This window comes from Podarcis raffonei, chromosome 4 (assembly GCF_027172205.1).
Source record: "Podarcis raffonei isolate rPodRaf1 chromosome 4, rPodRaf1.pri, whole genome shotgun sequence".
NCBI lineage: Eukaryota > Metazoa > Chordata > Lepidosauria > Squamata > Lacertidae > Podarcis > Podarcis raffonei.
The window spans coordinates 76,275,634-76,302,390 of NC_070605.1; the positions used below are offsets into that span (position 1 = coordinate 76,275,634).

The following is a 26,757-nucleotide window of genomic DNA, read 5'->3' on the forward strand; positions in this document are numbered from 1 at the left end:
GGGAATTCAGTGCAACAACATGACCACATTAAAAAAAATGAATACTTTATATTCATGGAAGAGGATTCTGTCCATTTCTATTTTCCTTCATTTGTTCAGGCAGGGCAATTTTGTAAAGGTGGAACCACAAATTACCTCAGCAAATGGCATGTTTCAAAACCTGAGTTCACAGGCTTCCCAAATGCAAAGCCAGAGGAGGAAGAGGACATTTTAAAGCCTGAGGTGGAATAGAAAATGGCATTCCTTTCTTCACCTCAAGGCTTAATACCTCAGGCTGTAAAATGTATTAGGCCAGCCCTGGGCCAAGTGTTTGGTGCCCACATAAGGGAAGGCTAAAGTGGTGGGTTTTTTTAAATATAAATTTTATTAGTATTTTCCACACAACAACAACACGAAGGCTAAAGTTTTAATTCCAGTACCCAAAATGAATTGTGAGAGCTTTCTAGAATTTCAGTTTGTTACCATGTGTCTTCAATCTATGTGAACATAGCTACTTAATTAGAGTTGCTTTGCAGATGCCATTTTTGTAAACTGCTTTGAGATTTTATCCAGTCAAGAGGTATATAAATTTTATGAAATAATGAATATCTTTAAAACAAAACAAAACATTACCACAACAATGCCTCTTGCAGTGTAAGTATGCCATCTTCTGGCTGGTTTGTTTTTAAAATATATGTAGTCCTTATACACCTGTGTTTCCCCTTAGAGATTTTTTTTATATCAAGTGATATATACATTTTATAAATCAGTCAGTTGAAGAATGCTGGTTGTATTATTATTATTACTGTTATTATTTAAATCTGTATACTGCCCTTCATCCAAAGTTCACAGCATAAAAATACAAAAACACAAAATACATAAGAAAAACAAGAACAAAACAAACCAATACCCCCCTTCTACAAACACATTTAAAAGGACATGTGCCTATATTTTTTATAAAAGCATAATTTAAATGCTAATTGTGTCAGGTTTTTTATTTCAAAAAATCACAAGGATAAAAAGCAGTCATTGACAGAGCAGGCTCAAGACATTTTGCTGTCTGAAGCAGAGCTCAAATGGTTGCCCATCACCGACAGCACCGTTCAGATTCTAGTTTCTGCCTTCATCTAGCCTCCCCTCATGGTGCTGCCTAAAAATTGTAGTTACACCTTCTTGTGTGGCTGGGGAAGGATATGGATTTTAAAACATAAACTGGGTTCCTCTTTCTTTGTTTTAGTTTTTTTAATTATTATTTTAAAAAATTAAATCTCAGCAGCCAGGTGCCCAAGAAATTAATCTAACTTTTGGGGGTGTATCTGGAGCTCCCAAGTTGCTAACCATTTATTTATTTTAAAACATTTATATACCACCTTATAACTTTGTATTAAAGAGAAGTATACAAAATAGAAACATACAGCCCTCCCCAATAAATCAGTATAAAACAATAAAACAGCAATATATAAATCATGTTATCTATGTCCTTATTAATGAGCAAGTGCGAAGTTACTTGCTGGTCTCATTTAAATGCTGTTTACATTTTAACAACTTAAAACCAGTTTCCGTTTCATAATGGGAAAATGCCCAGGCAGCTTTTCCTTAAAATTGTGTGTATTTGTGAAAAGACACATTAAAATTTTCTCCTATCTTGCATGAGCATTGCTATGAACATTGTACGTATGTGGCTCAGTGTCTCATTCAACACACAAACACAGCAGAGTTTAGTTATACCCAGAAGATGTCACTGTTGTCCACAGAGCCCACTGTTATTACTGGATGTTTACATCTGTGCAATATGAGTTATCTTAAGCTGTGTGTCTGGTTTTCCAGTTGTTGCTTCTTCAGTGAAGAAGATGGTGGAGTGGGAACAATTTTGTCTCCTTCATGGTGTACAGTTGTAGTTGTTGGGGCTTTAGAGAACCCTGATAATTGTGATGATATTGACCCTTGCAGTGTCAGCAAACTAGATATGTTACTGGATTTGCAAGGTAGACAGCTTGCGTCTCACTATTTGAATGGCAAATTAATGGGGGGAATATTGCGGCAACATTTCAGACAGTTGCAGCAGCAAGGTACTTTGAAATGATCAGGGCTTCAGCATCATAGGCATAATATAGTAGCTAAGCAACAGCTAAGAGCCAAAAGGATCCCAGTTCAAGTGTTACCCTTTCCTAGGCCCTGAAGCTGTTACTAGCTTTGGTGGAGCGAGGAGACGCAGTCATAGAAGCTGTACTACCAGCACCCAGCTAATAGCAGCTTCAGGATTTACCGGTACATCTGGGAAGGGCAATGGAGGACAGGCTTAAGCACTTGTTCCAGAACACCCAGCTCAGCCCCAGTGGACTCCTAATTAGCAAAACAAAAGCCATAGGCAATCCTAATCACAAATCTCACACATCACATCTAGCTTGGCTTGGAATATAGGTCAGAAAGCAGGATCTGAGTGGCACTGGAAATCAAAGGTCATGCTATATAACAGGATAATGTTTAGGGTACATGTATCCTTCAAACCTAAGCCCTTTAACTGTCAAAGTTTTTTGGTCCTTGAGAACTTACTGGGGGATTACAGATCATACATAATTATGAGTTGATCTCAAATGTTTCAGTTTCAAGGGTTAGTTGAGGGAAGTCATGATCGTGGAACTGGCTTGAATAGCAAAGATGGTTTTCAGATATGACATTTAAAAAGTGCTCTTAAGCCGCCTTTCTTATGCAATTTGTGCTGTTTTTAGAATGCTTGAAAATGTTTCATTATTTTATTTATCATTTAATTTAATGAAATTTATATGCCACGTGATTGTAGAAAAACATCAAAGTGGCTTACAAAAAAGATAAAACTATTATTATAGATTTGTTTGCCACCATGGGCCCCTTTCGGAGGAAGGGTGGGATACTAAAATTTAATAAATAAACCATTATAATAATAATTTGTGCCCTGTGTGCTTTTGTTGATGTGGGGCAGGGTCCAAACTATATATATTCTTATCAAGTGCATTTGCTGCATTTAAATTATAGATCCTAGGAATTAAACGGCCCATCTTTGGTGAAAAGGCACTCTGAGATACATATGCTGTTCACCAGGGGAATTGCTCATTCAGGTCTTGACAATGTGGACTTACTATATTGTGCTCCTTACAGTGTATTGCAGAGCTTCCCTTTATATTTTCTTAGTCAGCATTTACACTGATAGATAAACTTAAAAACAAAAACTTCTGGCAATGCTATTTTGATTCTACGGCAAATGTGGTTAAGTGTCTAAAGCGCTGGACTTAAGAGTGTGGAAATGTGGATACAGATTCTCATTTGGACAGTAACGAGGTTGACTTCAATAAGTAATTCTCTGTCAGCCAACTTACTTTGCAAGGTTCGTAAAGTTATTGTGAAGAAAGTTATTGTGGAGGGTCAGCCATTTATGCCACTTTCGATTACTTTGTGGAAGGACAGGTGTGTTTTTTTATTATAAATAAATATGTTTCAACCATCTTCATAAGAGTCGGACACGACTAAACAACTAAACAACGTGTATGATACATGCATAGGCTGATCAGGCACAAGAGACAGGGTGTCTAAGCTGCTCCAAGCCTGTCTTTCTCAGCTATGCCTGCGAGGGCTGCTTCCAAGTCCTCTCAGAAGAATTAGAAACCATCTATAAAAGGCTGGTGGGAGCTTAAGAACCCCTGGAGTATAGCAGTTTAAGGAACATATGCTTGCAGGAATGTGGTGAAATGTAACCTACATGAGAGGTGGCCCTTGTCTCATTCCCTGCTTAGATGTAATGTGTACAGCACCATAACCTACTTGCATAAAAGACATCTTCAGTGTGACGTTTCGAGATAAGGATGCTGATAGCTTAGTATAGGTTGTATGCAAGCACTAACCTCAATAGCAAACATTAAGTGCTAATGATAAAAAGGATGCCCAGGCTTTAATAGCTCCAGGATCAAAATTATATAGCAATCCCCACACTGTATGCTTCATTACTAAAATGCCATTGAAATCTTCAGTATGTGACACGGTAGCCTAGCCTTCAAATAACTCTGCACTTCCTTTTTCAATGAACTTACTCATGCTCTTTGAACTTCAAGGTAGAAAAATCAAAGGCAGCGACAATGTCTCCCTGGAGTTCCTGACCTACTTTGTAGAAATCTGTTCTTGTCTTCAGCAGAAATGTGGAAACTATGTCAGAAGGATTTACTCAATATGTTGTTAAGAATTTATTTCTCCTTTGAACATCGTGCATTCCAAGAGAAGTAATTTAACAGACATTCACACACACACTGAACAAAAAGTGAAGAAGAAGAAGAAGAAGAAGAAGAAGAAGAAGAAGAAGAAGAAACTTTGCTTGAAGAATGGTACCTGTATGAAATGAAGAAGCTGTCGAATGGGTTAGCTAATGCTCTGGAATGCAGGCAGCTGAACAGAACAGTTCACAAAATGAATCCTGTCAGTTATGCTAACGGATAAATGTTGCAGTTTGCTTACTTAACCTCTAAAGCAGTGGTTCCCAAACCTCTTGCCTCACAGACCGCTCTAAAATTGATGAGGGTCTGGGCGGACCACAAGGATGCTTCTGCCTGTAATGTGCGATGCAAGGTGCTGTATATGAGTTTGTATTTTTAAAGATGTGCCATGGAGCACTTGAATTAAGCTCATGGACCACTGATGGTCCACGATCCACAGTGTGAGGGACAGGCAGGAGACCGAAGGGTAGGCAGAGGAGGCAGTGGGGCAGGCAGGGTGCCAAGCAACGTTTGAGGCAGGGGAAGAGGAAGAGTCTTAGCAGTCAGCGACATGAGAGGAGGAGGTGGGGAAAGAGTTGCAGGAAGGTGCAGAGGTGGATGAGTCAATCCCAGAGAGAGCCGGGCCATTAGAATTGCCCCAGTCCCTTCTCCCAGTGCCTCCAAGAACAATGAGGGGTTTATAGTGATAGGAGCAGCTGGAAATGCAACACAGGAGAAGCTCCGGTTGCTTGTGTGCATTACATCAGAAGAGGGGGCTTAAATGTGCTGATGGAGGCATGGATGCACTGCTGCTCAAACTGTCCAGTTTGGAGCACAAGTCTGAAGAAAGAGATGACTAGCTACGCAGCTAGTTAGCAGGCGCGATGCATGTAATTCCAGTAAACCTGGAAGCTTTTGCATGGTGCTCTTCTGCAAACCATGAAGCATGGCCATATTGGCTTGTGCTCACCTGACATTCTTACCTGCCTGAAAGCTATGTGAGTGTTGGGCACAGAAGTTGTCAAAAGATTGATGCTGCACTACCATTGAGGACGTACTTTGTTTATTGATTATTGAATTTATACCCAGCCTTTTTTGCATAGAACTCAAGACTGTGTACATGCCAGCTACCTATAGCAACTTCTTATATTAAATGGCAACTGCCCACATCACTCTGATATTTTATGCAATGGGGAAACCCAGTGGTTACTTCCTATACTCATCTTGTCAACCCCGGGGAAAGGGCATTGCTGGCATAGGAAGCAGTTGCTTCATAAGCTCCTCTCACATGTAACAATTCCCAGTGTAGCAGTCATGTTTGACCACCACCACCACAGCAAAAACATGCATCTGGTGAAGTGGAACTTTGCCCACAAAGCCTTAGGCCCTAGTATATTTGTTAGCCTTTAAGGTGCCACAATACTTTTTTTGTCCGTCCGTCCCCTCCGTGGTATTCCAATTACATATGGTACCAGAGCGGACTAGAAAACAGCTGTGCCAAAACACCACCCACGTCATTGCTGAGGTAATGAAATAACCTGATCTCATGATCATATGAAAGAAGCAGAGAAGGAATGTCTTGGTTCTACCTTCCATTTTCTGAGTTCTTTCAACACGGATGCTTCAGTCTGAATTCTCAGGTGCATGCAGTCATGCATAGCTCTGTAAATGTTCTTTTATGGCCACTTTGTTGTAATGTTGCACTAAACTATAATTGACTATGTTCTGACTTCCTTCTTTTTTAGTATCCAAGGAACAGTAAACTAATTTACACCTCATATTATCTGCACTGACATATTTCACTAGACAGGCAGATGGTGTCTCAGTTTTCATATGCCTCATAAACTTTTAGAAAGTTTCTTTATAATCTTCTTGTACTGACTTTACTATGTTTATATATCATAGCAGGGGCCACGAGGGCCATCTTGTCCAAAACCTTACAGTGCAGGATTTTTCCACCTCAAAGGGGCTTGAACCCATGACCGTGGGGTTAAGAGTCTCATGCTGTCCTGACTGAGCTATACTGCTATGCTGGAACTCTCAGGGCAGTGCACAGAAGCAGGTTGTATTCAATGAAGTCATTGCATGAGTGCAACAGGACGTCTGCTCTGTCTCCTTTCCTGTGCACCCCACCTAATCTGCTCTGGGGATTCTCCCAACCCTCCCTTTGTTGTGATTAACAAAGCATCCAGAGAAGTGGCTGAAAAATAAAAAAACTTTTGAAACTAATTTCCCATAATTATAAAACCAGTTTGATTTTGCCTTTGTTTTTTTCCTTCAGCAAAAACTCAATTATTTTTTAGAGTTACATGAGCAGGCCCAGGCCACTCCCAGCTTTTGAGGCCAGTTGGTGCCCACTAGGGCTACTAGATCATGGGGTGAGGTGGCAGCCAATTTTTAGTATGGGTTTCATGCGACAATAACCATAAATTACTCAGAAGTAAGCTTCACGGGCTTTGTTCCCTGATAAGCTGGTACAGGACTGTAGCTGCATTGGTTAGCTTTGAAGGTGCCACAGAAGACTGCTAGCAAGGGACATCATAAACCTCCAGACCTACGAGTCAGATTGTAAGACATGGATAACATTGTAAGAAAAACAACTAATTGGGGAAAGGAGAGGAAACATGAGCACTGAAAATGCAATCTCACTCTTTGCCATCTGTTATGTACTGAGTTGAATAGGATCCAAACTGCAGCAGTCTGATTGGTCCTAGAACAATAGGATCCAAAAGGCAGCAGTCTGATTGGTCCTAGAACAATAGGATTCAGAATGCAGCAGTCTGATTGGTCCTAGAACAATGCAGCAGTATGATTGGTTGGCAGGAACCACCCAATCATGCTCCAGATAGAAGTGAATCACAACCTGATTGGCTTACAGTAGAATTCCGTAATTAGCCAAACATGTGCAGCCCATTGTGTAAATAATGTATATAAAGCAGATGCTTTGAGGGGACATTCATTCATTCCTCCTCACCACTATGAGCTGAATAAAGAGCATGAAATCACTTTGCGACTCTGAGTATATTTCACCATCACTGTAGAAACAGGATTGCTTTATATCTTTCTTTCAGTGGGCTCTGAGGGTAAGCAATTTGCGCACTAAGGAATGAACACATTATCTAGGTGCGTGTTTATTTCAGTGGGAGTTCTCTCTCCTTGACATGTAGCTTAATTTATTTCAAATGCCATTGAGAAGCCAGTCACAGTTGTTTCCTTGTTAGAAGAAACAAAACTACAAAACAGATTCTTTCTGTGCTGGGAATACTACAGATACTACAGATATCTGAGAACTATAATGAGCCTTAAATTCAACTATCCCCCTTGGTTTTATGCCCAGGATTGAGTGGTTTGCATTTACTTTGGTCTGATGATTGATTTGGAAGAGAGGGTATTGTTACATGCCACCACCCCAATCTCCACAGCAGTGCGAAATTCCAGGGGTTACAGGTGCTTACCTAGGATTTGTGTTTCCTTATGGAAATGAGGCACAGCGGAGACTGTAGTGTCTTTTTGATATATGATTTATTTACACATATATACAAACTGTGTCTACAGTGGAGATTTCCCCAGCATTATACTCCAAGAGAGTCTCTTGCTTCTCCCATAGACCCAATGGCCTTAGATCCAAAACAAAACTAGCCATGTTCTCTCTCTCCTTTTTCCAGCCTGTCACAGTTTTGCTAGCACTGCCAACTGTCCCCCTAAAAAACTAACACTGGCCTTTTGTCTTGCTAACTGAAAACCAGGGTCTGGGGTAGAGCTTCACCCATCATTTGGCTGTTTGGCACTGCATCTCCCAGTGTCCCATCCACCTACCTTTTGTTAGATCAACAACTCAGCCATTATCAAGTGATTATCTCCTGAGGAAGCTGGCCTGTGCTATTTATTGCTAGATCCAAGGATTTGGGGGTTTCCTTAAATTCTAATGCTTTACTGAATCCAGAGATTTTGGGGGATCTTGAGTCCCTCCCAATCTCATAACAGCACATTTAAGATGCTACCTGCAAAGTGCTCATCAAGGCCACGACTAGATACAAATGCATCTTCATATTTAACAAGTGGCTACAGGGATGGTAGCAAGTGGAGAGAGGATATTGCTTTCCTCTCCTTTCCTGTGGTCCTAAGGAAGGTCCTGATTCTGAATTTGCTATTTGCTTTGGGCGGAAATATGCCACTGGGACCAGTTTGATCCTCATTTGGATGGGCCTGGGCAATATATTGCTCTATTTTTCTTCTGCATAAACACACACAGAGAGAAAGGCTAGCTGTGCTGGGGAAACTGGGCTACACAAGGGGGTGGGTGGCAGAAGAGGCATGGACCTTCCTCCAACTTGGTTCAAGGGAGATGGAGGCCAGACTGTGCTGTGCTTGAAGGAGAAGACAAACGCTTTCTCCTGGCATGGCCCATGTACATATGGTTTTCTTCAGAGGAGGCATGAAGGAAACAGGTTCAATAGGAGTTAGAAACTTTCCAATTATACATCTCTGACCTTTGTTTGACCTAGACCCTCAACTTGACTTGCTGCTTTCCACCCCCAAGAGGCAAAAGTGTATATTCCTGTCATTCCTTAACCTTTGTTTCACCCAGACCCCAGCCTGCCTACCTACCTGAGGGACAAGAGTGTGTCTTGCTATGATTGCTTGACCTTTGTTTTACCTCTGCCTTATCTGTCAACTCAGGTAACTGCCATTGTCTCGGATTTGAGAGGCACCTCTGCGTAATATAAATGTCATGCAGTTTTAGGTGTTCATGCACAAGCTCCACACCCAGTGCCTTCATGCATGCCCTCCCCACACAGCAACTCCCTGATCTTTCTGTGTTGTGCAGGGAAGATCTGTAGTCTACTTGTGATATAGCATGGAGGATTCTTGCTATACCCTTTTAAGAGTTAGCAGCAGCTACACTGATTCCTTTGTATTTTTGGTGTTTTCCATTGAATTGGCATGAGATTTTCCAACATGGACTAGCTAAGTACAGTGGTACCTTGGGTTAAGTACTTAATTTGTTCCGGAGGTCCGTACTTAACCTGAAACTGTTCTTAACCTGAAGCACCACTTTAGCTAATGGGGCCTCCCGCTGCCGCCGCCCGATTTCTGTTCTCATCCTGAAGCAAAGTTCTTAACCTGAAGCACTATTTCTGGGTTAGCGGATCTGTAACCTGAAGCGTATGTAACCTAAAGCGTATGTAACCCGAGGTACCACTGTATTGGGGAAGATGAGATTGGGAGTCCCTGTTATATAAGCAACTTTAAAAGCTGTACAGACACAGCCCAACAGCTATCTAAATTAAATAAATATTTTCAGTCTGTCCATTTCACTGCCGAGCCTCTCTTCCCCTTCCTTGTGACCTGCCTATACTGCCTGTATTTCAGATTATATATCACATGCAGAATTGTGCCTCCATTGCAAAGCAACTGAAAAAGAATTAAAACTAATGGGAGAAATAAAACACATAGGATTTAATTCATTTTTGCTTTTCTGTATATTTTCAATATAAACAACAGATGACCTCGAAGTTTTGTTAAAAAACAAAAACAAATCACATTCCTATCTTGTGTTATCACTGCAACAGTTGTCAGGATTGGGACAACCACACACCCCAAGACACATGCTACATTTTAGTTATGGACAGCCACTTACTTGCAACCAGAAAGTGCTTTCAGAAGGCATTTAATTAATTGTCAGTCTTTATGTAGAAATTCAGAAAGGAAGAATGACTTTTGCAGATGTTGTCAGCTGTACTTTTGTACATATTCTGGCTCTTTAAATACTTGGTTTTTCATGTGATTGGCTCGCTCTGCTTCTTATGTAGGTGAACTCTGATTTCTAAAGATCTCCTGCAACGTAACTTTGAGGGAGAAGAATTAAGTCTTCAGTCAGCTCCCATTGCTATGGATGTATAAATATATTCTGCAGCTGTGACATTTACAGCACTTTGAAAACATTGTTTGTTCCGTAGGCCGTTCTCAAACTCCTGCCTGCCCCCTTCTCTAGCCAAAACTTTCAACAGCTCTGTAGCATGGATGATTTAAGACAAGGGGAAGATTGCTCTCCCTCACTGATCCATTATGTCTGCTTTCCCCTTACTCCCAGCATGTCTCTGACAGTGAAGCAAGGCTTCCATCTCCATCATATTTCTCACTTCAGGCTGATGGAAAGCAATCTTACCCAGACTGCAGTAACATAAAAGCTGAGAGTTGCGATGGACAACACTTTGACAATTAAATAGGAATATACTCAGAGCACCAACCGCTACAGTTGATTCTCCCCTCCAACAAAATGCCATTCTCCTAATGCTTTCTGTCACTAAATCTAAATGTAACCAATCCATGGATGAAATGAAATCTCAATTTTTCAGGGAAACTGACTAGTAGCGGTCAGCTCCCGAAAAGTAGGTCAGTAGGTCACTAACATAAACCTGAAGTGAAAGAACATTCCTGACCTGCTGTATTGGGCAGAGGGTGGGAAGGAAGATAGATATTCAGAGCGCTCTTAAAATACAGCATGCGCTTTGAAATTCCATGGCATTTTTATCTCAAAGTGTAAGTAATAAAAGATAAAAAAAACCAATTCCTGAGTAGAATATTTTAGGGGCTGAAATATCTTTACTTAACAGTCATGAGGGAAAACTTACTTCCGAATTGATTTCATGCTACTGTGGTTACCATAGCAGCAGAAAGCATTTAATTAAAAAAAAGGGGGGGGATTTCACTGCCAAAATGTTACAGAAGTTCCTGGGCCCTCTTGCCTTTCAAGAGCATAATTACCTCCATTTTTTTCTTATTTAATGGATGCAGTTCCTATTTTCACAGCATGGACTCACACATATATGGGTACCTATCATGCCTTTCTCCAGGAGAATTTGGAGGATTTCGTTTTTGTTTTGTTTTGTTGTTTTACATTGGCAATGTACCTATTTTTATGTTCTTGGTGTACATTTGGTTTTAGTATACATGTGGCCTGTTGTTTATACTGAAACTGACTGCCCTGATTAATCTAGCTGATTCAAGCCTACCCAAAGCGTTTAATGTCTTAAATCACAAGTGGTCAGCAGATGCCATGGTAGTATCTTCCATAATTCCAGATTTGCTATAAGTTATGGTTACTTGTTCAATGCTAAGGGAAAAATAGTTTTCATCTGCTCAGAAAACAGTTCCTTTACCATTGCTTCATGTGATATTGGCTGCAGTCCTATGCATACTTACTTTCAAGTGTTTGATTGAGCACGTCTGTTAAACGAAACAAATGTCAGAGGCTAGTAGCTAGTTCCGGTTTTTCTTTTCCCAACGTTTTATTTAATTTTTGTGACATACAAAAGCAGGGAGATACAAAAAAAAAAAAAGATAAGTAGCAAGTAAGTTTTTGTTGGTTCAGATTAAACCTTGACAATATTCTTACTCAAGAACTGGATTTTGCAACTTTGCTTGCATCCTAAAACTCTTAAAAGGGTGGATCTTGTGACTCGGTGCAATAATTAGGCCCAAATCAGTGTCATTGTGCTTTGCCCATTTTTCAAGGTTCTACAATGTCTCCTATCTCGATGCAAAACCATGCAAAAGCCAGGGCAAATTCAAGTCCATAGCTAGCAATGTGTTGTGGGCATACCTAGAACATTTATTGTAGTGTTGCTATGAAGAGACGGTAGAGAAATTAAGCCTCTACTTCTGGTGCTTCTCTTTAAAATAATACAGTTATAAAGATTCCCTTAGTTATTATTAACATAGTTCATTTTCTTAATAAACGTATCTAATTATTTCTAGCTTGGCATGGAGTATTCTAGCAAATACAAGCCAACAAACCAACACTATCTATTTATACAATTACAGTGGATGACAGAAATAGGAGATTATCATCATTTAATAGTTATTTTCTTGGCGATTCTTCATGAACACTAGAGAAGGGACTTTCAGCATTCACTAGTCTATGTCAACAATACTTAATTGTTTATAATTACACTAATATAATAGCTCTAGACAGATCATTCATTCACCGACTTAGGGTAAGCAAGCCAACTTCTAATGTTTTTTGATTCTAGTTTTCCCACCCTGTAAATTATAGCTTAGGCTAACTATAGTTCTAGGTTCACACATTAATTCTCCCCACATCCACCACCATTAGCACTGTGTACAGGCCCAGTCATACAGAACTCAATGCAGAGGCTCACTTGCTAACACTCAGAACATGATCCCAAACCACCGAACACCTTTAGCTTTGCTGGGTCTGGAATGAGCAGGTGTTCTTGCAAATACAACAGGGGAAGTAAGCACTGGTTCACACTCAGAACCCCCCATTGGATTCAGAGGAGTACAGGCTCTGGGTGTACGTTAATGCCTAATTATGGGCCTCTACCATTTGCTAGAGGGACGCGGGTGGCGCTGTGGGTAAAACCTCAGCGCCTAGGACATGCCGATCGCATGGTCGGCGGTTCGAATCCCCGCGGCGGGGTGAGCTCCCGTCATTTGGTCCCAGCTCCTGCCCACCTAGCAGTTCGAAAGCACCCTTAAGTGCAAGTAGATAAATAGATACCGCTTTATAGCGGGAAGGTAAACGGCGTTTCCGTGCGCTGTTCTGGTGCCGGTTCGCCGGAGCAGCTTTGTCATGCTGGCCACGTGACCCGGAAGTGTCTGCGGACAGCGCTGAGATGAGCGCACAACCCTAGAGTCTGTCAAGACTGGCCCGTACGGGCAGGGGTACCTTTACCTTTACCTTACCATTTCCTAGGACGCGAGTGGCGCTGTGGGTTAAACCACAGAGCCTAGGACTTGCCAATCAGAAGGTCGGCCGTTCGAATCCCCGCGACGGGGTGAGCTCCCATTGCTCGGTCCCTGCTCTTGCCAACCTAGCAGTTCAAAAGCATGTCAAAGTGCAAGTAGATAAATAGGTACCGCTCTGGCGGGAAGGTAAACGGCGTTTCCGTGCGCTGCTCTGGTTTGCCAGAAGTGGCTTAGTCATGCTGGCCACATGACCCGGAAGCTGTATGCCAGCTCCCTTGGCCAATAAAGCGAGATGAGCGCCGCAACCCCAGAGTTGTCCATGACTGGACCTAATGGTCAGGGGTCCCTTTACCTTTACCTTACCATTTGCTAGTGTTAATACAAGCATATGCCTCTATTTAGTCATTCATTAGACCTGGCATGTACAAAGTCGTCTTAATCAACTTGTCATTTGAATTTACTGGGAATAAACCACCTCGTTCAGCTGCCTCAGTAAATCCATCAGACTGCTCAACCAGACCTGCATTGTTCTACTTGTCATGACTCAGTACCTGTTCCTACTGTCGTTCAATGTCTCTTCCTTCTGGCTTTATCCTCCATGCAATCCTCTTTTGTATGGGGTGCCTCTGAGAAACCATTTTGTTCAGCCTATTGAGTTGTTTTCCAGGAGGCTGCTTGATGCTTCTCTCAAATCTGCTAAACCTCAATAGATGCCCATGGCAGTGGACCTCTCCAAACTTCGCTAGCTTGCCTTCCTTGCTTCTTCTTGCCTATTATTTTGCATCTTAGCCATGTTTGTTGTTTTTGAACCATATGAGGAGGGTTCTAAGGAATCCAGGTTGTTGCTTGTTGCAACGCACATGATTGCAGGACTCGAGGGTAACCTACAAAGGTGTACAGTGGTACCTCGGGTTAAGTACTTAATTCGTTCTGGAGGTCCGTTCTTAACCTCAAGCTGTTCTAAACCTGAAGCACCACTTTAGCTAATGGGGCCTCCTGCTGCTGCCACACCACCGGAGCACGATTTCTGTTCTCATCCTGAAGCAAAGTTCTTAACCTGAGATACTATTTCTGGGTTAGCAGAGTCTGTAACCTGAAGCGTATGTAACCTGAGGTACCACTGTACCAATCTTCAGCCACCTCATCATGGCCTTTCTGTTGGATGCTTATAGGCACATCACTATCAGACATTAAAGGAGACTGCCCTCCAAAGGATTCAAGCCCATCCAGGGATGGTTGTGGGCAGGCTTCCTGCATTGCAGGGGGTTGGACTAGATGACCCTCGGGTCCCTTCCAACTTTATGGTTCTATGAGTTACCTGTGTATAAGCTTGCCTTAGCTGGCTCTCTTGTTATTGCATAACATTTCATTTCGTGCTTGAAGTGGCAAAGCCATTTTACTTGCTGACAACCATTTTGGCACTGCGAACAAACAAGCAAACAATAAATATTATATTTAATGCTAATTCAAGTAGCTGTGTATAGGCACACTACAAGAGCTGTGGTGTGCAATTATTTCCTGATTAAAAATGCCCCGCAAATTCTGAGGGGTTATGAGCTCGTGTAAACAGGGATACAGGCAGACCTGTTAATATCCCTCACTTCTATTTAGGGACACTTGGTTTAGTGTACATAGAGCCTGATGGAATGCACGGCATGGAATCGTTTTTTTGGATTAGAATTATAAAACAATATGTTTAACATATGAAAGGCTAGAAATCTGAAATGAAGGTTTTGCCATGTGGGGCATTGATTTTTAAGTCGGCAGTGACAGCTTTCATCCTACAGAAACATTTTTTTAAAAAAAACATTTTAATCCCATGAAAAGTTGAAAATAGCTTCGTACAATACTTGTGTGCGTCTCGCTAAGATGGAGCTTTTCATCCTTGACCTACTTCTGCTTCCTGCACAATATACCTAATGAGTAATAATGACTTCAGAAAGGGCAGCTCTAGAGAAAAAGCTGAAGTAATGCCTTAAGATGGTGCCTATGAAAACATCAAACAGCATATTTTAAGTGAGCCAAATAAAAGAATCTGGTTGGCTTTTTTTTTAAGGTTTAATATTACGAAAGCACTGGAGTGCTAACAACGAAACTTCAGTTTGCAATAGCTAATGGAGGCTGCTGTTACCATTTTTGTTAGATGCTAGGGAAATTGCCAGTTTCTTATTAATTTTGGATTGAATTGATTGCGTTGCTGTCCCACCTTTTCCTCCAAGGAACTCAAGGTGATGTACATTTGACTCCCACAACAACCCTGCGAGGTGGGTTAGGCTGAGGGACACCCAGTGAGCTTCATGGCCGGGTGGAGATTTGAACCCTAGTCCAACACCCCAACCATGACTACATCCCACTGGCTCTCAAATGAATAACTGTTTTATTTATTTGATACATTTATATCCTTCCTTTTTTAAGCTGACTTCAGGGTAACATAGGGGTCCAGGAAGTCTCCCATCTGGGCACTGACCAGCTTAGCTCCCTCTCTCTCATTTTAACCCTTCCCTTCTCCCCCTTTATTGCAGTTCATCCACCCTATTACATTTTGCTCTTGAGCTCCTCTTCCCATGAAGATCTTCTATGCGGTGATTATGGATAAGAATAGGGATACTCCTCACCCAGTTCTCCTTTCTTACATTTTGACCTCTTTCTTCCATTCCAGAGACAAGGAAAGAATAGGAACAAATGTATTGGGAAGAGAGAAGGTGATTTTCCTGATTCCTTTGAAACAGTAAGTTTTAATCCCCCCCAACGTTTCTAAGGAGAAATAATCACCTCAGAAGACATTTGAAATATACACAACATGCTTCCATTATTTCGTGCGCAAGGGTTGTTGTTTTAAAGCATGTGAAGGTCCTCACTAGATGCTTGCAAGAAAACATGTTTCCTCATTACATTTAAATGTGTTGCTATTTAAGGGGGAGGGAGAATTAATGAGCAACACAGGAATAACTGACAAAAATCTGCACAGAAATGGAGCTTTCCTGAGTCTTCAGAATACATGCCTGCACCTTTCATAGGTGCCTAATCTCCTAATTACAGAAAGCCAACCTAGTATTTCATGTGCATACAATAGTTCTGACTCACATATCCAAGAATAAAAGTAACACCCATGCCTGTTGTTCAAAAGACATCATGATTATTAATAAACCATCCTTTCTATGGCAACTGTAACTGTACCTCATCATTTGAAAAAGAGGGCTCATTAAAAGTCATATACAGCTAGAGCAGGAGGAGTAGCCACTGTGGTGCCCTCCTCCAGATATTGCTGGACTCCAGCTCCCATAAGCCCTAGATAGCATAGTCAATGATCAGGGATGATGGGAGCTGTAGGACCCAGCTACATTGGCAAAGAAAAAGAAGTTTATATGCGTTGTACATGCATTAAAACACTGTGACACTAGGTGGCGCTGTGGAGTTCCGTTTTGCCAACCCGATTTCTCATGCAACTTTTACAATGCGTTTAACTGAAACGCTTCTTTGATGTGTCTAGATCCAGCTTCATAGACTACCCTTCACTCCAGGCTCCCAGCATGCAAATACATAAAATTAGAACCAAAACTGAACAAGAATATTAAAGCAAGCCAATGACCATTCCATGTAGAAGTTTCTTAGAATAGAACCCATTTGCTTTATTTATCTGACTGGCTTGGTGGGAAGTTGTGATCTTAAACCCATACCCTCTGAATTGTGACTAAACTGAGGCATTCTCAGTGCTTTCTGAAAATGCATTTATTTTCTGAGGCCTCTGCTGGCTGTTTTTACCAGTTGGCTTGTTTTTAACTGTTGATCTAGCAGCTGCAGTTTTATTCTGAATTATAAGGTTGTTGTGCTTATGTTGTTGTGCACCGTCTTGTCGCTGTGCTTGAAAGGCAGCACAGAACTATTTTTAATTAGCCTGCAAATTTTGCAGCAAAGCCCAAGCTAGAATTTTCTCAGCTCGGTTCCCTTTCTATAGAACTAGCTTTCCTTGCAGCTGGCTTGGAAACGCTTTAATCTGTGCAGAGTTAAAATTGTCAAAGATGACTACGTGCATCACACAGTACAACAAAGTAAGGCAGCGCTGCAAGGGAACTTGCCTCTAGGCTGTGTCTCCAGAAGGCACGGAGACAATAGGGTGGAAATAAATTCCCTGAACCGAGTACAGTATTAAAAGAGATGCATTTACACTGGGGACACCTTTCAAACTGAGAGCCACAGAGAAATTTCCAAGCACATAGACGAGACTCTGCAAAGCCAGTTCTAAGTATTTAGACATCTGGAAAAAGAGCAGGAATCAATGCCCCTGCTAATGTCTAGGCCTGCCATTTATTGCTACCTGTACCATGTATTAAGGCACTCTTCTTCCAAAGCAAAGGAAGCAATCTGCAGCGTGCACATTCACGTCAGAGGATATAAGCATTAAAAACAACATTAATCTTCTTTTCAGGATCAAGCAGAGGAGAATGCTAGTGATATTTCTTCTTTATGACAAATATATCTTCCGTAATAGCCCAGGGAATACTTCTAAGCTGCTGGCAAAATAAATTGCTTCTCATCTAAAGTTTCCTTTCATTTAATATATCTCAGTGTGAAAATCCCTTTGATTCCAATTGGCATCACTTGGGGTGAGCTATAGAGAGAATGGAGCCCTTTCAGAATTAATAAGAGCAGGGCTTTTGACTTCTGTTAGCAAACAGGAGTAGATTATTTTGTTCAGGATGTTGTGTTGGTGAGCTGCTGCCAATCAGAGCGGTAAAGGTAAAGGGTAAAGGGACCCCTGACCATTAGGTCCAGTCGCCGAAGACTCTGGGGTTGCGGCGCTCATCTTGCTTTATTGGCCGAGGGAGCTGGCGTACAGCTTCCAGGTCATGTGGCCAGCATGACTAAGCCGCTTCTGGCGAACCAGAGCAGCACACGGAAACGCCGTTTACCTTCCCGCCAGAGCGGTACCTATTTATCTACTTGCGCTTCGTGCTTTCGAACTGCTAGGTTGGCAGGAGCAGGGACCGAGCAATGGGAGCTCACCCCGTCGTGGGGATTCGAAACGCTGACCTTCTGATTGGCAAGCCCTAGACTCTGTGTTTTAACCCACAGCACCACCTGCGTCCCAGAGCGGTAAACAACATGTATGTATTTGTTTAGAAAGCTTTATGGGCTGCTGAATCGGAAGACTGGCTAATAGAACTATCAATATGACACAGATAAAATCAACAGAACTGGGAAAAAACCCGTATACATAAAATGATTATCAGTAAAACTCAGTAAAACTTTTTGAAACACTCATGGATAACAAAATTACATGTCTGGGTTGGGTTTGTGAAATAAAAATGGTATCTAAAACATTATAGGCTCCGTCCTCGTTTTCCTGGGTTCCCAATCCTCATGGCAGGTAGAACATGCAAGGTATCCCATTCTTACCCAACAGGTAACCCTCAGAAGGAAGTGTGAGGCTACACATCTCCCACTTAGAAGCTTGTCCACGTTTCCACTTGTCCCACCACTTTCTCCTAGGGAAACCTGCTCTTTACTGCTGAAACGATCCATTGGGTTTTCTGCAGATTTGACATTTGCTCCGATTCAGTAGTGCAGCATTGGAGTCCACGGCTTCCTGTATCCCAGCTCTGTTCCTTGCTATAAGAGGGTTCTGCTTGGAGTTCTGGCTCTACTCTTCTGCTTCCCAAAGATCCTTACCGGAAAAACCCAAGCCTTGTAGGGCAGGAAAACAGCCTGCCCCCTCCACTGTTTTCCTATGGATTTCCTGCTGAAATCCTAAGCCTTCCCTGCCGCTGCCAATGGTAACCATGGGAACTCCCCGTTTGGTCCACTGGAAGAGAATCTCTTGCCCTGGTGATGTTTTTTATTGATAGGTTAATGACTTGCTTCCAGCAACTTTTGCCATTATTTGCAACTTCTGGCCTGGCATCTTCCCTTCTTCAATACTCCAAATATTATCTGAATTCTACAGTTTATTCATTTCTAACATTCACTAACTCTAGCAGTTATACATGCCCTTGCACCCCCAAACTCAATTATCCCAGATCTGTAACATTATATTCATAATATTCATGGACATCTCCTTATTCAGCATATCCTATTTACTGTAATTCATGAAGAGGGAGACAATTAGCTCAGTTCCATGCACTACTGGACCACGAGAAGCTAATTTCTATAATCTGTGCATACCGTGGGCATGCTTTGCGTAAAATTGGCAAGGAAGCAGGCTGCGGAAAACAGTAGTCTGTGGGTTCCTTCTGTTTTAATGCGGAATTTGCTTTTATATGAAAAGAAGTCGGCATGTGTTACAATAAATAAAATAGAGTCGAATACAAGTATTCGTGGGTTAAAATAAGCAATGCTGTGGGACTGTGGCATCTGCTCAGTTATATTCTGTGAATTTGCAATCCCCTTAAACTAGGAAGATCCCTTCTGAAGCCACAGTGCACATGAACAAATTATATGAATTAAGACTGTGCTCCTAAACACTTCCTGTAGGGGGTAAGCTGAACTGGATGCAAAGCTGCACTGAACTCATTAATGTACATGCACAGGAATGTGCTCCCAAGTGCTTTTGTTCTCAAGTTAATTTAAACCAAGGCTGATTGCTTCCAACGTTACATGTGTGGAGCAAATAGCATAGTATGATTTTAGTCCACCCCACTAAAAGAGCATAAGAAATACTTTGGGGCAGTCTGTTGAGTATGTATAGCATTGCATCTGACAAGTGGGTTAATTGAAATGAAGGCAAATGTGACCCTCCTCTACAATTGGTCCTTCGGGCATCAAGTTTAATGTTACTATTACTGTGTTCAGAAACATTCTGTGGGAAAGCATAGTGACGAGCTAAACTTAGTTCTTCACCGCAGAAACACAGAATGATGTGGATTAAACATGACTCAAACTCGCCGCGAGAAATCTCCGCTCGGAAATTCTTGTAGCTCTTGCAAATATTTCTGAAGGATTATAACAACATAAACTTTCCGGCATAGAGAAACATGAAAGTACCACAACACAACACTTCAATGTGCACAATCAAATCACATGCATTAGGGTCAACCTGCCACTAGTGTTGCCATAGGGCAGAATCTTGCAGACCATATTTTATGTTGCAGAGCGAATTCTGCAGATGCTTTACGGTGCAGATTCTAGAGCTGATTGTCAGCGGTTGCAAAGCGCAGCTACGTCTCTACCAGTCAGTCCCACGCTTGATGCGCAACATCAGGTGTGGGGCAGGTGAGCGTGGCTTGGTTTGGCCGACGTTGCCTTACGGACTTAATGGAGAGATCTGGTACAGAACTAAGGTAGGGATTGCTATGTTCTACCTTCACTGCCAGAGGCAGCATGCCTCTCAGTACCAGTTGCAAGTGGACAGGTGCACTTATGTCCTGTTCGAAGGCTTCCTAGAAGCGTTCAGTTGGCTACTGTGAGAAGAGGGTGCTGAATTAGATGGACCATTGTACTCATGCAGCAGGGCTCTTATTTCTTAGGAAAACTTGAAGCATCTGATCTTTTCAAATTCTGCGCTGATCCACGCCTCCCAGACTGTGTGGTGTAGTGGTTAAGAGCGATAGACTCGTAATCTAGGGGACTGGGTTCACGTCTCTGCTCCTCCACATGTAGCTGCTGGGTGACCTTAGCCTAGTCACACTTCTCTGAAGTCTCTCAGCCCCACTCACCTCACAGAGTGTTTGTTGTGGGGGAGGAAGGGAAAGGAGAATGTTAGCCATTTTGAGACACCTTCGGGTAGTGATAAAGCGGGATATCAAACCCAGACTCTTCTTATATAGAGCAACCGTGTCACAGAAAGAAAGTAAAAAAGGAAATCTGGCGATCAGACCTGATCAGAGTCCTGTAGTTTAGTTGTTGCTACTACTCTCCTTTGCCTCTGCAATAGCCTCTAGATTACATGCTCAGCAGGCATGAGTCACTGCCTGTAACACTCAAGCTAAAACCTAGCTGCAATAATGATTTAATCCAGTCATAAAAGGCAGTAAATGCTCTGTGCCCTAGCAAAGAACTACTGAATGCCTTAAAAGAAATGCCTCCCCCCCCCATTCTTTGCAGTTCTACATCACAGCAGTTGTACCAAGTGAGCTAAGCTGATACAGTCTGTTGGAATTAAATCAGCAGGTCAGAATATGTTCTCTTCATTTTCATGGATGGAAACACATTTGAGTTCTGCTATGGATGGAAAAGCTGTAGTCCGGTACTTCCTTCCTTCTGGAATTCATAATAGGAAAGCTCACATGAGAAGTACTGCGTAAAATGCACTTAAAAAGGTAAAGGGACCCCTGACTGTTAGGTCCAGTCGCGGACGACTCTGCAGTTGCAGCGCTCATCTCACTTTACTGGCCGAGGGAGCCGGCGTACCGTTTCCGGGTCATGTGCCAGCATGACTAAGCCGCTTCTGGCGAACCAAAGCAGCGCACAGAGATGCCATTTACCTTCCCGTTGGAGCGGCACCTATTTATCTACTTGCACTTTGACGTACTTTCAAACTGCTAGGTGGGCAGGAACAGGGACTGAACAACGGGAGCTCCCCCTGTCGCGGGGATTCGGACCACCAGCCTTCCAATCGGAAGCTGTGGTCTAAACCACTGAGCCACCCGCATAATGTAATGTAATGTACTTACATTAGTTTTAAAAACATACACTCCACAATTATTTATTTATTTTAAAAAAAGATCTCAAGGAATCTTGCAAGAGTAAAATACTCAAAAAACCTCTTTGAGGTTTCGGTGATTAAACCAGCAGTATATAAATCCTGTTAAATAAAATAAAATGTATCTCACAATGTTTTGAGGCATTTTACAACAATAAAACAGCCAAATTAGCTACTTAGGTGTTATTGTTGTTTTTGATTAAGCAGTTTACAAAACCTGTTAAATAAATACAACCAAATAAAAAAAACATAAATCAGTAACAAAAAGCATAACTTGCTAAGATATAAAACATAAAACAGCATCATGAAAAACAGCAGTTAATGTGTGCAGAAATAAATAACAGGTTGTTTTTTTAAAATCAGTCATTCAGAAAGCGATGATCTAACTATTACTATGATTCTTACCTCCTGGATGCTGTTCTGCTGAGCTATAGCTCTTACCCTAATAAATAACTGCATGTTTGATTATACTAGCTGCCTATTCTTGTCATACTAGAATTGCTGTTGATGATTCCTGGATCAGCCAGCTTGTTGATACCAAGAGAGTGGGCACATTTTCAATTTTTATTTTAAGGTTGATGCATATGTAATACAAACGTATATGCTGCACCTGCGTATGAAGCAAGTTGTGGTTGTTTCCATAGAAACCATAAAACTAAGTTGTACCGGGGAGAAAGTATTATAGACCCTATAATATAGACATTGGACGAAGACATCTATACCCAAAGCACTATTCTTATTAAAGGCCTTTCCATACAATATTTTCCCTGCCCAATAAATACTTTGGTCAAATTACTGGGGAAGCAACTCTCAATAAACAGCCAGTGTGTCTGACATCCCTATATGCAACATGTTTTCCCAAAAGATTATTGGCTTTAAGAAAAATAAATTTGAACTGGGCTTTCTTGGTCTATTCAAGTGCACATGTCATCAAAACACTAGACCTATTTTGAACAATGTGACCCTTTCTTGGATAAATAAAATCTGAGTCTAGTGGCTTGGTATTCATGTAATCATGGTGTCATGCCAGCAAGTTTTTTTTGGTTTTTTTTAGATGGAGTATGTTATAACAACTGAATGGGTTCTGCATTATGATAAAGTAGGTCAAGCAGCAGTGGAGTTGGTTTTTTACCATGCTAAGGTTAACAAGTCGCATGTAACATTTGCCTCGGGAGGACAATAGCATGGCCTTGGTGTACATGATCCCACAGCGGGATATCAATAGCTTCGGGTTCCAGTTAAATGGCATCATGGTGTGCTCTTTCAGGCAAAAAAATTATATCTACAATTGTTTGACGATGATCTCCCTAGCGTACGCGATGGAACCTGACAGTTTAAGGAGTCCCACGCATATATTGATGGAAGCCTTTGCAACCTTGTCCCACCCACCGATCCTTTTTTTTAGCATAAAGCAAAGAGCAAGTAGAGGTAACGGCAGCAACTGAAACTAATAGCTCTGATGGCTTCTGATCCTCTGAACAGAACCATATCTACCTTTACACGTCAGCTCTTTAAAAAAGCAATTACCACAATAGATCCCAAAAGTCAATGAAAGAGAATTCTTAAAATTTCAGACCCCATTTTAAGAGGAATGGGCACTATACCACAAGTACAATAAACAATACTTAATCAAAGGCAAATGGTCGTTAGCATGTTCCATTGAGTAGTGTCACTTTTTGCTATTATTTCAGTAAACTTTGCTATACAAACTAAAAAGCAAGAAGTATAAATTTTTCAATAAGAACACCTGATTTCCAGGTATTGGGTTTTCTATATTGAAAAGGGAGGACAGGGGTCAACACTGTACCTTTTCAACTCCGTGATTTTAATTCCCCTTGCTCCCACCCGTTACAAAATTCACCATCCTGCTTCCAGGAATATGAAGTCCATTTGCAGTTCTAGCTATATGTTCTCCAAGTCTTTGACTATTTATTCCTCATCCCAGATCAACAGCTCAGTTAGAAAGAACCATATGTAGCACTTTAAGACTGCAACTGTCAGAAGTACTTCCTGATGTTAAGTCAGAATCTCCTTTCTTGTAACTTGAAGTCATTGGTTTGAGCCCTATCCTCCAGAAAAGGAGAAAACAAACTTGCTGTATCCTCCATGTGGCAGCCTTTTAGATATTTGAAGATGGCTATCATATCTCCTCTCAGTCTCCTCTTTTCCGGGCTAAACATACTCAGTTCCCTCAACTGTTCCAGGCTTTGTTTCCAGACCCTTGGTCATCTTGGTTGCCTTGCTCTGCACACATTCCAGTTTGTCAGCATCCTTCTTAAATTGTGGCGCCCAGAACTGGACACGGTACTCCAGGTGTGGTCTGACTAGCAGAATAGAGTGGTACTATTGCTTCCCTTGACCTGATGCAGTCTAAAATAGCATTAGCCTTCTTTTTTGCTGCTGCATCACACTGTTAAGCTAGTGGTCCACTAAGACCTCTAGATCCTTTCCACATATACTGCTAGTAAGCCAGGTGGCCCCCTTTTTTTATTTGTGCATCTGGTTCTTCCTGCCTAAGTGCAGAACATTTGTCTCTATTGAAATTCATATTGTTTGTTTGGGCCCAGTTCTCCAATCTGTTAATTTCATTTTGAATCCCAATTGTGTCTTCTGTGGCATTAGTTACCCCTCCCAGTTTGATGTCATCTGCAAAAATTCCTTCATCCAAGTCATTTATGAAGATATTGAACCACAACAGGTCCAGGACAGGACTTTGTGGCACCTCATGCCTTCACTTTTTTTCAAGATGATGAGGAACCATTGATGAACACTCTTTGGGTTCCATCAGGCAATCAGCTACAAATTCACCTAATAGTTACCTTATCCAGCCCATATTTTACCAGCTTCCTCACAATAATATATTGGGGGACTTTATCAAAAGCTTTACTGAAATCAAGATAAACTATGTCTGCAGCATTCCCCTGATCCACCAAACTTGTAACTATTAAAAAATAAGAAATGAGATTCGTCTCACATGACTTGTTTTTGAGAAACCCATGTAATCACAGCATCCTTTTTTAAGTGCTCAGGGACCGACTATTTAATTACCTGTTCTAGGACCTTTCCTGGTATTGATGTCAAGCTCACCAGTTGGTAGTTACCTGGGTCTTCTCTCCCCCCCTTTTTTTAAAGATGGGGACAATTTCCTGCCTCCTGCCTGCAGTGACCTGACCTGTTGTCTACAAATTCTCAAAGGTTATAGATAGAGGCTCTGCAATTACATCCGCAAGCTCCTCTAGTATCCTTGGGTGCAGCTCATCAGGCCCTGGAATTCATTTAAAGTAGCTAAGTGTTCCCTTGTTTCCAGTACATACTGTCATTTACTAATTATATACTACTCTGGGCAGGGAACTGAGTCATTGATCTGATTATGAATGAGGCGGCTGATCTGGTCTGTATCACTGAGACCTGGGTGGGTGGGTGAGCAGGGTGGAATTGGTCTTACCCAGCTGTGCCCACTTGTGTACTCGGTGCAGCATCAGGGCAGACTTGAGGGTTGAGGAGGGGGAGTTGCAGTGGTCTGTGGAGACTCTCTCTCTCTCTCTCTCTCTCTCTCTCTCTCTCTCTCTCTCCCCCCCCCCCAGGCTCTCTGTCCAGTTGTGGGGGTATCTCGAGTGTATGTTTGGCATTGGGCATTTGGGACAGATTAGATTTTCTGCTGAGCTAATAGAGCTGGTCTCAGAGGTGGTGTTGAGGACTTCCAGGCTGCCGGTTTTGGGGGAGTTCAACATCCATGCCAAGGCAACTGGCTCTGGGGTGGCTCAGGAATTCATGGCTGCCATGACGGCTGTGGGACTCTCCCAACATGTCACTGCTCCAAAGCATGTGTCATGCCACACCAGGCACCCCCAATCTGCAGCCCTCCAGATTTTTTGACCTACAACTCCCATGATCCCTAGCTAACAGGACCAGTGGTCAGGGATGATGGGAACTGTAGTCCAAAACATCTGGAGGGCCACACTCTGGACCTTGTTGGGGATGCCTGGGCCACACTCTGGACCTTGTTGTCTCAAGGTGAAATATACTAACAACGGAGAAAGTATTCTTTGAATCAGTTCAGACTGAATGCTCATTTAGTAGCCAATATCCCTGCAAAGAAATTAGGATAAATGCTCAATGTACAGGATATGCTCCAAAATATTAAAGTGCAATCCTGATTCCACTGAGGCTATTATTTATTATTATTATTATTATTATTTAAATTTGTTAGTCACTTTATCTTCCCCAAAGCCACCCAAAGCAGCTTATAAACAAACAAAAACGTAGATAAATTAAAACCAATGGGGGTAGGGTTTACATTTGAAACATTCCACCTACTAATAGCTAATGTTAGCTGTGGATATAAGCTTTTTTTACGCATCTCATCAGATTGAATGCATTTGATTTCTTCACTGCTGCAACTTGGCTGCAATACTGGCATCATGTCATGTCAGCTTCATCCTTTATTTCAAGTACTTAAGAACTGCTTTCCTTGTGTCCAGCAGCTGGCATTAGTCAGAGTGACAAGGGGTTAAACCGTTTCCCAAATAATTTTGGGTGTAATCAAATCATTCCTGGATTTTACAAACTTAATTCTTTCTGTACTGGCCTTTTAAAGACTATACAGATTAAGACTATTTCAGCCTTTCCAGCTGTTCCCCTGAGCCCGGAGTTAGTTATATAAATATATCAAGTAAAACACTAAATAGATCCAGGGCAACACTTTGTTTTAAAAGAGCACAGGATGTAGGCATCATGTGCACACATTTATCTTATTTCCAAAATCAAAACTGGTCTGAACAAAAGACTGGTAGAAGGCAGAGTTGGCCTAGAGTCAGAATTTGAACAGTTTCATACATCCTGCCTTCATTTTCATTATAGATTAAATCCAATCAGATTCCAACAACAACAGTGAATTTGTCCGTCATACTAATTATATACAAACACTATTGCAAGCATTTGCTACTAATTTCTGAAACATCTCAGAGCAGGGTGCCATCTTGGGAGAGCAAACAAGACACATTGTGACTCATGAGACTGATCCCTTGGCTCCATTGCAAATGGCTATTTAACTCTGGATCCGGATGCAGTTACTATTGTGCATCTATATTATATCACTAATCATGTGGCTGGCTTTGTTACGGTGTCCTTTCTTGCTTGGGTATCTCTGGATTGAAACCCGGAAGTAATGCAAATATATATTATAACAGCCTTAGGTAATAACATTTG

The 26,757-nt window shown here is 41.7% G+C and overlaps 1 protein-coding gene across 3 annotated transcripts in view; it reads left to right on the top strand.

Moving 5' to 3' along the window:
• Positions 1-26,757, top strand: part of NPAS2 (neuronal PAS domain protein 2) — a 100,165-nt gene that overhangs the window by 1,710 nt on the left and 71,698 nt on the right. For 2 of the 3 annotated variants that reach the window (XM_053384189.1, XM_053384191.1), the window contains exon 2: positions 15,571-15,639. The exons of the other annotated variant lie outside the window; for it this stretch is intronic. The gene's annotated coding sequence lies outside the window, so the exon portion shown is untranslated. The remainder of the gene's footprint in view (positions 1-15,570; positions 15,640-26,757) is intronic. 3 annotated transcript variants of the gene reach the window in all.